At 54.9% G+C, this 14,796-nt stretch overlaps 1 pseudogene; it reads right to left on the reverse strand.

Moving 5' to 3' along the window:
• Positions 1 to 2,525: 2,525 nt before the first annotated feature.
• Positions 2,526 to 14,796, reverse strand: part of LOC119111669 (putative U5 small nuclear ribonucleoprotein 200 kDa helicase) — a 51,591-nt pseudogene continuing 39,320 nt past the window's right edge.

Below are 14,796 nucleotides of genomic sequence, written 5' to 3' on the forward strand. Positions count from 1 at the left end.
TCCGGCGCACCAGTAACCGCCCGGTCGGACAGTTTTGCCACTCGTTAGTGGGCTGCGACCATGAATCCGTCCGCGCAGTGCAGTTTGTTTCACCGCTTCATCTGCTCTGGTTCATGGGACCTGGCATCAACCCGCCAAAGCACCGTAAACACCAGCGGTTTGATTTGCCGCTGTCATTATTAGTTTGCTCTTCTGTCCGAAGGTGCTGCCTGATACGCCGGACCGTCGAGATCCAGACGCGTTTGCGGCCCCAGCCTTTATATAGTTTTGAAATTTTACATTTTCCATGTCATTGTCACTTCCATGCCAATCGAATGGAGTATGTGAGGTCGTGATGATAGTGCCATCGTGCAGAAAGGTCCACTTCATCAGATAACCCGCGTGCGGACGCCTGATATTCAGTGTGGAAACATTCAAGATATTGCGCTTTCTAGTGCTAAAAACTTCACGAACCTGTGATCAGTCTTTGCAAGCATAGTAGCTTTAAAAACCATGACTGTCTGACCGCTTAAGTTCAAAATTTTCAAATGCTTCAAAAGGCATCGTCACGACCTGCAGGTGTTTCGCTTGCTCGGAGTTAATGTGTTGCAGTTGGTAGCAAGTCGCCCCTCTCACTCGGTCGGCCCTGGGTCAAGGCAGTAAGCTGACAGGCATTGGAAGCACATCCTAACAAAAAATGCACTGATGGAACTGTACCACATGCGGAGGTTAAGCGTTTCCCGTCCTCAAAAAGCTTGATGTTTCGTGCATATTCAGCCACAGCACACCATTCTGCACTACACTGCATCCCGACTTAGTTAAATGATTATGCGTACCCACCGTCTAGGTAAAGAAAAACTGCCCAACAGAATATAGCACGGTTGTTAACCACGCAGAAAGGCATGAGTCATTTTTAGACACAGCGTATTCACGAAGCGAGTAGGCTGTAAACATTTGCAAGACCACGCTATACAAACGTGTGTTCTACGTGCTTGCAAACAAGCTAAATATTTAAGGCGACAGCCACTGCCGAAATTTTGGCCTTGGACGTACATCACGAGCGACGGCACACGAGCGATAAATGTTTCAGCGTCCGATGGAAATTGTATCTTGCGCAGCCAGCTGACCGGCCTTGGCCTATCACGCAGTATATATCCTTGCGGAACCGCATAGGGCCAGCGCACAGCACTGTTACTTCTGCAAATAGAGATCCGCTGTTTCCAGCGTCTGCAGGACGCGGATACGCTGGAGATTAGTTGTTTGCTTTTCTTTTCTTGATAAACGTATTCTGAGTGGTTTGTATGGAAGCCTGCGGGCTCAGAGCACTTCTAAGAAAGCTTGTCGCGTACACCTTGAACCAGTCACCCAGGTCATGTCGTCCAAATTCAACGGATGGCTTTGTCTTCGCCATTTCGCCGGGTAGGACTACGAAAGCCTGATGTGCCGCGCAGCACTACGGCACGGACGCCATGTCATCCTTTCAGCTAGCCTCTCCATCCCGGCCCGGCCAAACAACGCGCCCGCCGTGGGACCCGTCCCCAATGGTACTGGATAACGAGTCCAGCACCTTGCACCTGACTAGGGAGGCGAAAAGCCTTGCTGAATGACGATGCTAAAAGCCCCGTCTAAAGTTTTGTCAGGCTGCAAAGCAACAGAACGATTGCAACGCAAAAAGATTTCAGATCGCCTTACACCGCTCTGGGAAGTGTCTTAGCCCAAGAAAAGCCTACTGCTGTAAGTCTTCCGAACGCTTTGGAGCTACTCAACTTGAGTGCATAGGAACAGCAAAGCCAGGTTATAACGCAATGCTGCCCGCAGCACGTATTTCACAACCTGTGAGTTCCCAGAGGAAATCGGAGCACGACCTGCGAATAGCGGACCAGGATGAGTGGGCTGAAATATACAGATCATTGGCTCACAACAAATGACATCGAACTGAAATGGCGGCAGTTCATAATTCTGCACAGGATTATACCAATAAGACGTATGCTCCACCTGCCCGGAACCAAAGAGAACGATCAGTGCCAGCGTTGCCGGAGGCGCAAAAAGGACATTTTGCATGTTTTATGTGAGGGAAACAGTTCATTTGGTAGCGTCGCAATAGGGAATGCGATCCGTCTAGAACAGGTTTCTGTGAACAGGCATGAGAACAGGTGTATGTGTGACAAGTAAAACAGGCGTATTACGTGTGAAGAGGTGCATTATGTGCGAACACGCGCACTACTAAGCGAAAGGTTTGTGTAAAAAGGGCATTTGCGAGTGTAAACGTGTGGCAGTTAACACCAAAATGTGGAAAATGTGGCTATTAATCGCGCCGCCCGGCCGCGGTGGCATCGGCTGAACGCGGGCGGAGACAGTAACCGCGCCTGACCTCGCGCCGTCAACACTCCCGAGGCGGTGGCGTGCCGCGCGCGCGCCGCGGCGACGGCCCGGGTGCCGGCCGTCGGCCCGCCGCCACCCCAGCCTGATGAATGCTCCGGCCCGGCCGCGGCGCCGCGTCGATGCCGCTCAGAATGCAAAGCTCGAGACAAACGACGGCAGGGTGAGTGATGATTTATTTGACGGCCGATGGCGCGGGCGGCGACGTGCCGTCGGGGGTCCGCGCAGGATCGCGGCCGGCGCAGGGCCGCACGCTCGGCGCTCCAGCCGCAGCCGGGGCTTCGCCGCCGCGCATACAGAAACGGAGACACGGCCACGCACTAGTCCGCTCACAGCTCGGCACCGCCGCCTCCGCACACGGGCCACTAGCGGTGTGCGGCACGGCAGACCGTCCGCTGCCGCTGCAGCTCAGTCGCTGCCGCTGCCACTGCCGCTGTCGCTGTCCGCCTCGCCCACTTGCAGCGAGAACTTGTACTCCTGGTCGCAGCCCATGTACGAGTCTGACATGAAGTACAGCACGTATGTGTGCTTGCCTGCAACGTACGACGGCGGGTCAGCTGAAAAAATACCCGGATGGTTTGGGGGGGGGGGGCGAAGGGTGACAGGATCAGGAGCGAGACGAAGTCTGTCACGGAAACACTGACAAGCCGGAGACAAATATGTAAATTGAACACAGACGCCAGAATCTGGATCGGAAGATTGGCTCATTATATTCATTTCCCAGCAAGCTTTGAGCATTGTTTTTTTTTATTATTCCAATCCATTCACTCAAGGTCCAGGGCGGACATGGCTTGTCACTTGGAACATTGAAACTCATCCTTTGGGACTTAAGTGAATTCCTTCATTTTACAGATGAGAAGGATCCATACTCCGCCCTCCCCTCCCCCAACTTAAAAGGCTGTTTTAGAACTCCTAATGAGAACCCGGTTCAGCACATCACGGCTTTCAGTTGAAACCACTCTGGCGTTGCAGTAAACTTAGATTTGCGTGTAAATTTTAACCATGTTCTGTGTGTATCTAACAGCACAGCGCATTGCGAAAGACATGGTTGGCACGGTGGCGGGTTCGAACCCCGGTTGCCCCACCCCCTAAGCGCCACGCCTTTGGCGTGGCGCTTAGGGGGTGGCCTTTTTTTAGGGGGTGGCTTAAGCGATGGCCTTTGCAGTCGCTGACGCTCTACAAAAGGGTGAGCGATGATGAGCGTCACGTTTCATTTACAAAAGGGATGAACGAGCTGGGGCAGGCAGCTCAAGCTCAGATTGATCTCATGGCTCACGCAACACTTATTCGGGCTGCGACCCTCGCTCGCATGACCAGCTTTAGGTCGACCGCACAGACTCTTCGCAACACGACTTGGTCACTCATCAGCCTGTGACGTCCAGCATCGATACAAATAAAGGAAGTACTCAACACCAAGCACCAATCTATGCTAAAACGCTGAAGTCCTGCCAAGCCCGACAGCCACAAAGGACGTAGTGCCGCAGCACCAGCCCGTATTTCCCGAGCACATACAGCGGGCTCTCACAGGCGGCCCGGGTCTCCTGTGGCGTGACCAGCGCAAGCTCGTGCGCACACATATCCGAGTCGGCTGTCAGGGGCGCGGGCGCCGGGCGGGCCGGGCGGCGGCGCTGACACTGCCCGTGGTCGATACGTACCGGCTGCGCGGGCGACCCCGCTCCGGCACCCGGCCGGCCGCAGCACGCGCGTGCGGGCCTCACCTGGCGACGGCGCCACGAAGTCCAGCTTCACCTTGGCCTTCTGCTGCAACGTCAGCCGCTTGATCGAGATAAGCGAGTTGGTCTTGGGGTCGCCGACCACCAGCCACCAGCCCTCGTCGCGTCGCTACCGGGCAATAGGGTCACGCGTCAGTCGCGTCGGCGACGTCGGCGGCTCGGGCGAGACAGCGCCGGGCCGCTGGCGAGGCGGGCAGCCGTGCGGACCTGACGCGTCGCAGGCGGCCGGCGCTGGCAACGCCCGTCACGGAGACGACCTCCTCTCATCTGGGACTCGCCCACGCTAAGAGCAGACACGGCCAACAAGTCCGACTGCAAGAACAAACACAATCATGTTTCTTCTTTAAGTTTCCCAACGCACGCGTGTTGCCAACCTTTCTACATCTTCGCTGTTGGCTCAAACTGGGTGCTGCACTGGTCCACCATTTCGGGTTGACGGCCATGATATGATATGACGGGCCCAGCATTGCACAGGAATACTACAGCCCGGCGGACTAGACCGCCGCCACACCAGCATGCCACCACAGCAGCACTGTTTGTTCAGGGAGTCGCCCAAGGCGCAGTGATTTCGAGAGTGAGTGGGCACAAGCCTAGAGGCCGGGCTCGATTGGTGCTGGCACACACGGCCAACGTGACCAGAACACTGCGCTGGATGCGGATCTGTCGTCCTGTTCATCATAAATTTGTGTAAACCTACTACCCGCTACAACAACAATATACCTGAGGGAGCCAGAGGAAGACCAAAAGCTAGAGGGCGTGAATGTAAGTGTGAGTGAGTGGGGAATTTTGAACTGAGGGAATTTTGGCATGACTGCACTCCTCAAGAACAGGGCGTTGAACAAGAGATACGAGAGAGCAGTTCACGTTTGACGGCACGTTAAATCACAGCTTTGACTGCATACATCGACAGACGCCATCCGTGTCGCAGCGCCTACCACAAATAGCTCATTCGTTTCAAGTTGCACCAAGCTTATGCGCTGCCAGTCAGGGGGCTGGGCAGCATACGCAGTTGCCGGTGAGTTCCTCGCATAACTGTTGGAATACTTGCATGACAGGATGGGGGGGGGGGGGGGGTCCGCATTGCGCGGACGATGGAACACGGGCGCACCATACGACGGTCGACACGAATAGCCCAGGTCCCCACAGATGACAACTGCGAGCTCAATGACTGCGAGTTTCGTTCCCTTCACACCACGAATCACAGCCGTCTTCCGATCACGGACCCGCCAAATGGCCGCGCGCTCAGCCTTGTCGGTCAGACAGCCTACCCAGCCGGCGGGGAAATCGAAACACGGATCCAGCACACGTACCGCACTCGACCCCGGCGCACGTGGCGAGCGGAAAGCCGGGCTAAATCCACACGACGAGACGGCATGCAGACCGCCGCGGAGTCGACCCGCGACCCATCTCACGAACAGGGGTCGAGGGGCACGGCGGCGCGGGGCAGAGCGCGCCAACACGCCCCTGAGGAAATCTGCCGCAATGCATCGGGCACTGCGGCTGAGCCGGGCCGAGGTCAGTGGCGGGGCGGCTGCAACGAGCCGAGCCCCTGGGAAGGCACCACGTGTGGCGCCCCGGCGCCGCACGGCACAGCCGGGAGACGGCGTCACGCGCCGCGTGGCGGCCGGCGGGCGCGCAGACGACCAGCCGGCTGGCTCGGATGTCAGCCCCAGCGTCCGCGCCGGGTCGGCGTGATTTGACGCGGGACAGTGAGCCGTGCCCGGGTCGGCGACGGCGCTCCGATGCCAGATGCGGGCACGCGACGGAGATACGGTGATGATCCGGCGCAGAACTCCAACGGGTTGACGGCCGCCCGAGCTGGCGCGGTCGCGGCCGACACAACCAGACGACGGCAGGCAGCTGAAGCTACATCTATTCAACTGGGGGCACTAAATTTGAGTCGTGGGCCTGAGCAGGTCGCCAACGATGACGACAGCGACGTGTTCAGGGTACTGAGGGATCCGTGTGGGTGAGCAGGTCACCCACGATGACGACATCGACGTGTTCAGCGCACTGGGGGATCCGTGTGGGTGAGCAGGTCAATCAGGGTGACAACATCGACGTGTTCAGGACACTGGGGGATCCGTGACCTTCCGTCGCAATCCGCTCGCTCTTCGCCACGTGCTGCTCGGTAATGTCAACCCTCAGGACGGGACACTTTCAAACAGCTGTCGTGGGCACTTTGTGTAAAACCTTAGGATCAGGCATAAGCAGACTGTGAAGTTAAACTAACAGTAAAACTAACGGGCAGGCACACGCTGACTGGAAGATATATAAACAGACTGCGCGTCAAGTTGTACGAGGGCAGAATGGCATCCGGTGCGAGCAGCGTGTATATCCGCTGAATGATGTTCGGTGGCAACCTCCGCACGGCGCTGTTTATGTTCAGCACAAATCAATCAAACTTACGTTAAAGTTGCCAGCCCTTTCAGTTGTCGTTGGACCTTTACGATCCATTCAGCGGGTGCCGATGGCACAGTGGTTAACGCGTCCGCGTTAAGCACTGCACGTCTGGGAAACCAGGTACAGGTACAGGTTCGATCCGTCCTTCACAGGTGCCCGCCCTCCTTGCCAGGGTGAAAGGTAGGCGACGTCATATAGCCTGAGTAGCTAAGGGCGTCGTAAAGCCCTAATGACAACGACCCATTCAGCTCGTGAGCCTACGTGATGTATGTCTCTCACCCTTGCGAATAGGGCGGGGACCGAGGGAATCGAACCCCATACCTCGGGTTCCCCAGACGCGCAGCTAACCACTGCCCCAACCGAACCTCAGCTGCTCGTTTAGTGGACCTCGTTCAGTAAATGCACTTCCTCAAACGGCACACCGGCATCGAAAAAATCCCGAGAACAGACATGATAGTCATCCCGGATCCTGGGCTGTCAGTCCAAGCACTGCTGTGACAGCGCATCAACCGCGTACCACGGGCGGACACGCCGGCGCCGCGACTTTTCGCTCGTGGGCGTGGTGCCCGGCGTTTTCATTCCGTGCGGCCTCGCCCCGGAACCGCCCGCCGTCGCCAATCATAGGATCTCGATCACGACCCGAATGGGTCGGGCGGCCCGGTCGCAGCGACTGATGTCAAGCCCTGGGGTTCGTGGCGACTGACGTCAAGCCCTGGGGTCGCGGCGACTGATGTCAAGCCCCGGGGTCGCGGCGACTGACGTCAAGCCCTGGGGTCGCGGCAACTGACGTCAAGCCCTGGGGTCGCGACGACTGATGTCAAGCCCTGGGGTCGCGGCAACTGATGTCAAGCCCTGGGGTCACGGCAACTGATGTCAAGCCCTGGGGTCGGGCAACTGATGTCAAGCCTTGGGGTCACGGCAACTGATGTCAAGCCCTGGGGTCGTGCGCTGCGTCAATGCCCGGGGTCGCGCGACTGACTTCAAGCCCTGGAGACGGCGTGTCGTCATGGGAGCTTCATACTTCCGTATTGAACGTAATTCAGTTATAATCTTTCGCACGTAATAATTTTTACGCATCACCAGTCTTGATTGTCTGGTTTGGTTTGAATGTATGACATGTGAAGACTGGGATCTTAGTAACAAATTCGAAACATCTGAAGAGGGGCCATCCACACTACGCTGCATATAAAGGGAAAGATACCGCGTAACTCGAGCCGAACAAGAGGAGTTTTGGACCGCGTAAAGCAACGCCCAGATGTGGTCACAAGTCGTGATAACATCTTTAAAGCTATTATATCATGATTTAAAACAGTAAACTAAAAATAGCATAATTTGGTGCATCCGGTTGCACTGAAACTTAGGTTCATTGCATTCATCGCACATCTTTACCCTGAAATCCGGGTCTCAACGGACTTTTTAATTTTTGAAAGTTACATCTAACACAGCGTAAGCAGGGCAGGGCACAGGTGAAAAATTACAAAGAAGCACAACGTAATGTAAAGACGGCCACACATACAATGATATAATTCAAGTATGCCATCACCTAAACATGATACACAGCAAGTTTTCACGGCTGAAATAAACAAACAGTGAAGTATTCATGTGAGTTTTTGTTGTATCGTCAGTTTTATTTCTACCCAGCTTTGCAAGCCTTTCACGGAAGGAACACTGCACTGAAAGCGGAATTCCAGAGAGCGGGCGTGGCTCCCCGGGTGGCATCGAACTCAGTTGTAACGCACCGCCCGGTTGGGAGGCGGGCACGCACCGCACATGCATTTCGCTACTGACAATGGCTCCCAGCGAACTGGAGTATAAATGGTTCAGCGGGCTGGGCTGGACAGCTGAAACAGTCCACTACTAGTCTAGGTAATGCCCGCGCCCTGAGGCTAAAAACGCACGTTGGCGAGATGGTGGGGGTCTGTTGGGTCTTGAAAATCCGAATCTGAAGGCGTTCTTTTTTCTCAAAGTCGGCCCACTGGTTACGGGACGCTAACCGCCAGAGAACTCTGATTTTAATGGGTGCAAGAAAGGCCTTGAGCCTCAGGTGGTTCGGAACTGTGAGTGAGGAATTCGTATGCCGACAATAATCGTCTGCAATGCACCAGCTCAAGCTGGTTAAACTGGTTCAGCGACGTCATCAAGCAAGCATTCGCTACATGATCAATACTCGACGACTCAAAACGTGCTCATGGTTACAAGCGACTCCGGGCACAGTTTGGTAGTACCATCATGTGGCGCGTGGTGGTGCCGCTCGATCTGTATGCTAATTACGGTCCCGCGTGGGCACCGGACAGGTATCATCATTGTCATAATGGGCACACCACTATAGGGACTCACAGCCCACAAATCCCGAGCGAGGAGCAAAAGCTGGCCTAATTATCGTAGTGCAAAGAAAAAAACTTCTGGCATCAATTATATACGAATTATCCCAGACGATAAGACTGCCCAGGGAATCAGAAGTGCGCCCGACGTTCTAGTCATTAACTCAAACACGCTGTGCCCAATCCCCTTAAAGAGTGTTCCACATTCGTCTGGGGTTTGAACTGAAGTAGCCATCTTGAAGATAATTCAGCGCAGTTCACAGCCCTGCCCTTGTCAAGACCTAAACTCGTCTAATTCCTGGGCTACAAACCCGCGAAAATGTGCATACTATTTCAGGGCTACTATTTCAAGGTCACCCAGGCATCCATGGCGCCATAATAATGTCATTCACATCCCGCCATTGCATTGACCAGAGCAGTCTTTTTCATTTACACGTAAGCCAATAGTTTAGTGAGATTATTTTAGCATACCTGATCCTTGCTTCAATATCTTCAAACATGAAAAATCCCATTTAAGCTGAGCGGCAGCTTTTTAAGCTAAGCTAAGCTGAGGACGTCATTTAAGCTAATCAGCTGAGCCAACAGTCAGCTGACCGCCCGCTGGCCGGCCGAACGATCAGCTGACGGCAGCGCCTGATCCCGGGCCGACCCGGCCGGCGGAGCGGCACCTGTCCCGTGAGACGGCCGTGTTAGGCGGCGGCGAGGAGCGACCGAGCCGCTCGTGCCGGCCGACCAACCATCCTCCCCTGGCCGGTGGCCAAGCGTTCCCGCCGCCGTCTGACCGGCCCGCCATTGTGGCATCATTGAGATAATGTGCCGCCATTCCGCTCGTCCGGCCGGCGAACCGAACGGACATCGCCTCCGGCCGGGGCGGACCGACCGAGCGACTGACGCGTCGCCGGCGCCACACCACGTGCCCACCTGCAGGAAGAACGGCGCTCACGTGAGGGAAGAAGGGCGCTCACCTGCGGGAAGAAGGGCGCGATGACCGGGCCGACCACGTCGTCCTCGCGCTCCAGGCTGACCACCAGGTGGACCGGGTGGCCGGAGCGCAGCCGCTCCTTGTCGGCCACCTCGTATGTCAGCTCGATGTTGGGGTACCTGACGGCGGAGACAGGCCGTGGCGTCACGGCGCCGCCGACCGAGCGCGGCGCAAGCACACGGCACGACCGCCACCGTCAGCTGGTGATGCGGCGTGAGATCACGTGTCTCTGCACGCGGCACGACCGGAGATTCTGCCGCCGCCGGTGGTGCCAGGCATGACCACGTCAGCCCGCCGCCAGGCTGGACTGGATCACGCGCGTGGTCGTGGGTATGCAAGGCACCGGGGAACAGCATCTCAAAGCGCAAGGGGCAGTGGCACACAGACATCAACTAAGCCCTTCTTTCCTCGTTCTCGCTTTATTTTGTGTCCTCACGGCGTCCCGCTTATCCGCCTCGGTAGTTCTATCGAGCGCGGCAAACACCGAGTGAAGTTCGTCGCCAGATGACCGCTGACTACCTATCGACATTAATACTATCAGCACCCCGCGGACGGCAATTGCGAATGCATCAACGGCCTAAATGGAGCGGTAAATAACTGGCGACGTCCCGAAATTCAATTTGTGCCACGCTATTTGAGTGGGAAATGTCAGGCCAGAAGGCAGTGTTATCAAACATGAAAGCTCGGACAGAGTGAAAAATGAGCGCAATCATCGCTGTTTTAAACGCCCCGTATACCCTTTAACACGGGGTTTTGGGATGCGTTGGCTGCTCTTTTGAGGCTATAGCTCACACAGGAGTCAAGGATAGCCAGGCATATCGTTGCTGTGTTATCATTCAACGCATTTGAGATCAGTCAAACACTTAATAATTCAAACATTAATGGTCATGCATGCTGGAAGAAAGGTGATGTTTGAATGTGATCCGTTTGTTGCAGGTTTCTGTGAACAGGTATCATGTCAACAGGTGTATGTGTGACCATCGTGATAAGTGTATTATGTGTGAAGAGATGTATCATGTGTGAACTGAAGTCTGAATGAGCCTTTTGTTCGGCTCGACCAACATAAGCGGCTAGCTAACAACAAGCCGAGGGTCAACCCTCGCCGGCTACCTGTCAACCATGGGAACAATGCGTGGCGCATAACATACTTCGCAGGCCGGCCGGAGGCCCGAGCCGAGCTGAGCCAACTCTTCCGACGCACCGGCCCCGCGACATGCGCCTTCCGGCGCAGGGGTCAGCGCCGGCCCACTCGGCGCGCCGCCGCCCACCACCCGCAGCCGGCAATGAATATTCACGCCGCACGCCCACACGCCGGCGGCATCACTTGGGACTTGATGCTGTATAATACAGCGCGACAGGGCAACAACACTCACTGCACTAGCAGAGGTGAGCCGCAACTGTATGTCTGCCTCGATAACGCGGCTAATATTTCTGGCATGTTTCATTTATGTCTAGTTCGATGAGTTGATTGGAGAAACGGATCACTCCGGCACCAGACGGCAGGCATGGCATATTGGCCCGACAGATCGATACAGCCAAATACATGGACGGCTTCCAGTCAATCAGAGCCTAGCGCAGGGCGATCAGCGGCTAGTGCGGACCTCGCTACTCATGCACATTAAACGTGACGCAACATTAGCAGCGCAAATACAGCAAGTCGCAGCAGATCAAAACACATGGTGACAAATCTTTACTGAAAAACGCCTTTCTATGTAGAGACCGACTGAAACATATCATAAGACTCACCGCGTGCTCAGCTACTCGAAAGTGTGATTTCTGCTGGATGTAAGTTCCGACTGTTGCCAATAACCCACGCGCTCCTATATCCGCGGCGCACAACAGCCGAACCAGCGCCAGTAACCCAGAAATAATTCACAGCCAATGGCTGTCGGAGCCGGGCGGCTGGGCATCGGTGGGTGGCGGGCTCTAGCTGCGGGGTCTGAGGGCGAGGACGGGCCTCGCCTCGAGCACCCGCCGCCCTGATCGCGAGCGGCGCCCCCAGCCGCTGCTCAAACCCCCGTCACGTCAGCTCTCGGGCAATCTCCTGGAGTTGTCGGCCGATCACATTAAATTGCAAACGTTAAGCGCCACAGACCCGGCCTTGCTGTAAAAAGTATGGTGACAAAAATAAAAAAACGATTTACTACATTAACTACGATGCTCTGTCGCTCGCCCGGACGAGGGCTGACGCCCACCGCTACAATTTACCCAAATGTGCATGACGAACTGTAGAATGCAGCACAACGCACTTTCTCAAGGGTCCACAAGGCGAAAATGTGGAAAATCGCCGTTCCGTAAGCCACCCTTGACCTGTAAACACCTGACTTATTCGCCTTCTCACTCTAATGCGTCAAGTGATTACGTGGTCACCAATGTGCGTGATCTTCGCCTCGGCCAAGTACATAAATCGTCCCACTGGAGGTCAAGGCCGTGCCAGACAAACTTTAGGAGTAGAAGTCAATCCAGCACACGTCATCACATTATGTACAAATGACGGACATGCATCCGTGGTCATGAGTTCTTGAAGATTCACGTCGCGTTGGGCCAAAGGTTTAAAATAGTCAAAACTGTTTTCTCAAGTGCACCGATCAAAAAATAATACCGTACAGGCCAGCGAAAATGTGGACGCCCTTTCGTTCTATCCTGCAGACTTAGTAGAGTTGCACCGACTAAAAAATAGTACCGTATAGGCGAGTGAAAATGTGGATGCCTTTTCGTTCTATCTGGCAGACTTAAATAGAGTACCAATACCATCGTCCCATGCGAAAATTGAAAGTCATGGAATAACCTCAGATGGCCTCACATAATCCCTAGAACGCAACCTGTGGAACGCTTCGGTATTAACTGCTTGCAACGGGGATATCCACACTGGGTACTATATGACATCAATAGAGGGAAAATACCGAAAATCAATTAAACTTTAGCTCCCGGACGGTAATACTGATGCAGGCGCTTTGTGCGATTCTTAGACGGAGGTAGTATATCCGTGTAAGCAATATGTATGGATAAGATGAGTCGCATGTTCAGGGTTACCGTCATGCACATTTTTCCACATAAATAGCATCGCGATGCGCCAACTGTTTGCAAAAATGCTTTTTCCATCTCGGGGCACATGAGAGATTTGACACTTTTGGCGCCGTATTAGACATATAACGAAACTGGAAATTCATCAAGCGGTGTAATCGTGTTTCTAGTTACTTAGAGGATCCTAAACACTTTGGCATCTACATGTGGTGTTGTCTGTGAAAAGATATTTAAGCACGCACTGGCAAGGAAAATATCATTCATCTCGTCATGAGATATTTGCCAATATAATTATTGCTAGGTGGTCTAACGACTTTTCGTATTGTTTCTTACATGCTTGAGAGAAAGACCAGTCAGCTGTGATAGCGGGTCTGTTCTCCATAACGCTAGCAGGTGCGCAGCCAAAAACTTTGCCTGGGTTTGCCCGAGTCTGCATGTTGTGACATGTCCCTCTCATGGTATTGGACCTCCTACAACCTTTATTTTCGCTACCCACTAGCTACTACTTTTTAATAACGATTTGCACTAAATAACCAAGCTTGTTTAAGCCCAATGGTGAGCACATCAGTAGCAGCAAAGGGACGGCAAAATCCTTTTGATTGTATTTGACCTAATATGACAGGTCGGCGGTGAAGGAACGCTTTAAGATGAGCCGGTGAAGCTGTGGGCCGCTTACGAGGGACCTACCGTCTCGCTCTCGGTGTTTTCTATTCAACACATCGGGTGCAGATACAACTGGCTGACGGTGTCCCTCGCCACCCTCCACGCTGCGGAATGTCTGTAAGCCTACAAACAAGCGATAATTTAGATGCCAGGCACACCACATCCTCAAAAGGCGCCGCTGCTGGCGGGCCGCGCTCGATGTCAGCCTGCCGCCCGGCCGACGGCCGACGGCCGGTGCCGGTGCGGCCTGGAGACGTACGAGCTAACTCTCTACGCCCCGACAGGCACCAGAGTCCTCTATAACGAATGGACCTACACACCCGGAGTGAAGTCGATCGTCGATTGCTATTCCCATTAGCAATTGCTAAAACCCGAGCCAAAGACATATACGTAAAACTCTAAATTCCACAGCCACACCAACATGTAAACAGCGTGTGCGCGGATGTGACAATTCCAGAAAAATGCCACACACGGCAACACAAAGAAATCACCGCATTATGAAGTGTGCGACGACGCAGCCGAAGCCTGTGTAACACTGGCACCGGACGAGCAAGACATATGAATCGTACGACAGCGGACTGGTACCGCGCCGTTATGTTCCTAGTGTGATCTACGACGCCGGCTGTGTCAAGATTAGCGCGCCACTTTCACCGGATTAAAATGGTTGACTTATACGGCCATTCGTTTGGAGAATGGCCGTATCGTAAACGTAAGATGCAACATCGGCCCTATAGACAGAAGGGCCGAGAGACGTCTGTCGCGCATGCGCATAATGCTACCATGTACTTTTAGCTTCATGGCGTGTCAACCACACTGGTTGATTGCGTCCGGCCCCGTTGTTTGTTAAGCTGCCTGACGGTCCCACCATGGCACCATCGGCTGCCAAAGGGTACAGCGACTCCAGTCGCGGCAAGTGGTGTTCTGGCGCTCAATGGCCAGTCTTCTACGCCTCTCACCAGCAGGTCATAATCGAAGCTGAGTGGCAGCCACAGGCAGCCCAGAGTCAGCCGTGCAACTCGGGACTAGCGGTCGATGCGTTCCTGTCGCCTTCCCTTCCCGTCGGCTTCACTTGGCGACCGTGTCAAAACACACCGACACGAGGGGAGCTGCGCCCGGTGCCTTGGCGACAATACCGCACTCCGCCGTCCCCAGGCGACACTCGGCACGCTCCACAGGGGGCCGCGCGGACCCCCGGGGGGCGACACTCGGCACGCTCCACAGGGGGCCGCGCGGACCCCCCGAGGGGCGACACTCGGCACGCTCCACAGGGGGCCGCGCGGACCCCCGAGGGGCGACACTCGGCACGCTCCAC

Source organism: Pollicipes pollicipes, unplaced genomic scaffold (assembly GCF_011947565.3).
Source record: "Pollicipes pollicipes isolate AB1234 unplaced genomic scaffold, Ppol_2.1 Scaffold_7261;HRSCAF=8764_pilon_pilon_pilon, whole genome shotgun sequence".
Classification (NCBI taxonomy): Eukaryota; Metazoa; Arthropoda; class Thecostraca; order Pollicipedomorpha; family Pollicipedidae; genus Pollicipes; species Pollicipes pollicipes.